Here is a 3,555-nt window from a genome sequence, read left to right as displayed (position 1 = left end):
TGGCGACGCAATTTCTGTGTTAATTCATCAATGTGAGGGAGCGAGGGATGCAGTAAAAGAAGGAATAGTGCATCGGAAAGGAGATACACGTATCCCAAAAGAAAATCCTGTCGTTTCCATAGAAACGTTACTCGACTTAGAAGGAGAAGTCACAGAACACATAGTATTTCGTAGCGACGCAATTTCTGTGTTAATTCGTCAATGAGATGGAGCGAGGGATTCAGTAAAGAAGGAATAGTGCATCGGAAAGGAGATACTCGTATCCCAAACGAAAATCCTGTCGTTTCCATAGAAACGTTACTCGATTTGGAAGGACATATCATAGAACACATAGTATTTCACAGCGACGCAATTTCTGTGTTAATTCCTCAATGTGAGGGAGCGAGAGATGCAGTAAAGAAGGAATAGTAAATCGGAAAGGAGATAGTCGTATCCCAAATGAAAATCCTGTCATTTCCATAGAAACGTTACTCGATATAAAAGGAGTGGTCATAGAACCCATAGTATTTCATAGCGACGCAATTTCTGTGTTAATTCGTCAATGTGAGGGAGCGAGGGATGCAGTAAAGAAGGAATAGTGCATCGGAAAGGAGATAGTCGTATCCCAAAATTAATTCCTGTCGTTTCCATAGAAACGTTGCTCGATGTAGAAGGAGAAGTCATAGAACCCATAGTTATTCATACCTACGCATTTTCTGTGTTAATTCCTCAATGTGAGGGAGCGAGGGATGCAGAAAAGAAGGAATAGTATATCGGAAAGGAGATAGTCGTATCCCAAAAGAAAATCCTGTCGTTTCCATAGAAACGTTACTCCATTCAGAAGGAGATGTCATAGAACCCATAGTATTTCATAGCGACGCAATTTCTGTGACAATTCGTCAATGTGAGGGAGCGAGGGATCCAGTAAAGAAGGAATAGTGCATCTTAAAGGAGACACTCGTATCCCAAAATAAAATCCTGTCGTTTCCATAGAAACGTTACTCGATTTAGAAGGAGATGTCATAGAACACCTAGTATTTCATAGCGGTGCAATTTCTGTATTAATTCGTCAATGTGAGGGAGCGAGGGATGCAGTAAAGAAGGAATAGTGCATCGGAAAGGAGTTACTCGTATCCCAAAAGATAATACTGTCGTTTCCATAGAAACGTTACTCGATGTAGAAGGAGATGTCATAGAACCCATAGTATTTCATAGCGACGCAATTTTTCTGTTAACTCGTCAGTGTGAGGGGGCGATGGATGCAGTAAAGAAGGAATAGTGCATCGTATAGGAGATAGTCGTATCCCAAAAGAAAATTCTGTCGTTTCCAGAGAAACGTTACTCGATTTAGAAGGAGAAGTCATAGAACCCACAGTATTGCATACCTACTCAATTTCTGTGTTAATTCGTCAATGTGAGGGAGCGAGGGATGCAGTAAAGAAGGAACAGTGCATCGGAAAAGAGATAGTCGTATGGTAAAAGAAAATCCTGTTGTTTCCATAGAAACGTTACTCGATTTAAAAGGAGTGGTCATAGAACCCATAGTATTTCATAGCGACGCAATTTCTGTGTTAATTCGTCAATGTGAGGGAGCGAGGGATGCTGTAAAGAAGGAATAGTGCATCGGAAAGGAGATAGTCGTATCCCAAAATTAATTCCTGTCGTTTAAATAGAAACGTTACTCGATTTAAAAGGAGTGGTCATAGAACCCATAGTATTTCATAGCGACGCAATTTCTGTGTTAATTCGTCAATGTGAGGGAGCGAGGGATGCTGTAAAGAAGGAATAGTGCATCGGAAAGGAGATAGTCGTATCCCAAAATTAATTCCTGTCGTTTAAATAGAAACGTTGCTCGATGTAGAAGGAGAAGTCATAGAACCCATAGTTATTCATACCTACGCATTTTCTGTGTTAATTCGTCAATGTGACGGAGCGAGGGATGCAGTAAAAGAAGGAATAGTGCATCGGAAAGTAGATACTCGTATCCCAAAAGAAAACCCTGTCGTTTCCATAGAAACGTTACTCGATTTAAAAGGAGTGGTCATAGAACCCATAGTATTTCATAGCGACGCAATTTCTGTGTTAATTCGTCAATGTGAGGGAGCGAGGGATGCTGTAAAGAAGGAATAGTGCATCGGAAAGGAGATAGTCGTATCCCAAAATTAATTCCTGTCGTTTAAATAGAAACGTTGCTCGATGTAGAAGGAGAAGTCATAGAACCCATAGTTATTCATACCTACGCATTTTCTGTGTTAATTCGTCAATGTGACGGAGCGAGGGATGCAGTAAAGAAGGAATAGTGCATCGGAAAGGAGTTACTCGTGTCCCAAAGGAAAATCCTGTCGTTTCCATAGAAACGTTACTCGATTTAGAAGGAGTTGTCATAGAACCCATAGTAATTCATAGCGACGGAATTTCTGTGTTAATTCGTCAATGTGAGGGAGCGAGGGATGCAGTAAAAGAAGGAATAGTGCATCGGAAATGAGATACTCGTATCCCAAAAGAAAATGCTTTCGTTTCCATAAAAACGTTACTCGATTTAGAAGAAGGTGTCACAGAACACATAGTATTTCGTAGCGACACAATTTCTGTGTTAATTCGTCTATGGGATGGAGCGAGGGATGCAGTAAAGAAGGAATAGTGCATCGTAAAGGAGATACCCGTATCCCAAACGAAAATCCTGTCGTTTCCATAGAAACGTTACTCGATTTAGAAGGAGATGTCATAGAACCCATAGTATTTCATAGGGACTCAATTTCTGTGTTAATTCGTCAATGGGTTGGAGCGAGGGATGCAGTAAAGAAGGAATAGTGCATCGGAAAGGAGACAGTCGTATCCGAAAAGAAAATCCTGTCGTTTCCATAGAAACATTACTCGATTTAGAAGGAGATGTCATAGAACACATAGTATTTCATAGCGACGCAATTTCTGTGTTAATTCGTCAGTGTGAGGGTGCGAGGGATGCAGTAAAAGAAGGAATAGTGCATCGGAAATGAGATACTCGTATCCCAAAAGAAAATGCTGTCGTTTCCATAGAAACGTTACTCGATTTAGAAGGAGATGTCACAGTACACATAGTATTTCGTAGCGACGCATTGTCTGTGTTAATTCGTCAATGGGATGGAGCGAGGGATGCAGTAAAGAAGGAATAGTGAATCGCAAAGGAGATACTCGTATCCCAAACGAAGATCCTGTCGTTTCCATAGAAACGTTACTCGATTTAGAAGGAGATGTCATAGAACCCATAGTATTTCATGTTGTTGTTGTGGTGGTCTTCAGTCCTGGGACTGGTTTGATGCAGCTCTCCATGATACTCTATCCTGTGCAAGCTTTTTCATCTCCCAGTGCCCACTGCAACCTACATCCTTCTGAATCTGCTTAGTGTATTGATCTCTTTTTCTCCCTGTACGATTTTTACCCTCCACGCTGCCCTCCAATGCTAAATTTGTGATCCCTTGATGCCTCAAAACATGTCCTACCAACCGATCCCTTCTTCTAGTCAAGTTGTGCCACAAATTTCTCTTCTCCCTAATCTTATTCAATACCTCCTCATTAGTTACGTGATCTACCCACCAT

Source organism: Schistocerca serialis, chromosome 5 (genome assembly GCF_023864345.2).
Source record: "Schistocerca serialis cubense isolate TAMUIC-IGC-003099 chromosome 5, iqSchSeri2.2, whole genome shotgun sequence".
NCBI lineage: Eukaryota > Metazoa > Arthropoda > Insecta > Orthoptera > Acrididae > Schistocerca > Schistocerca serialis.
Note: the sequence above shows the minus strand (reverse complement) of the source record.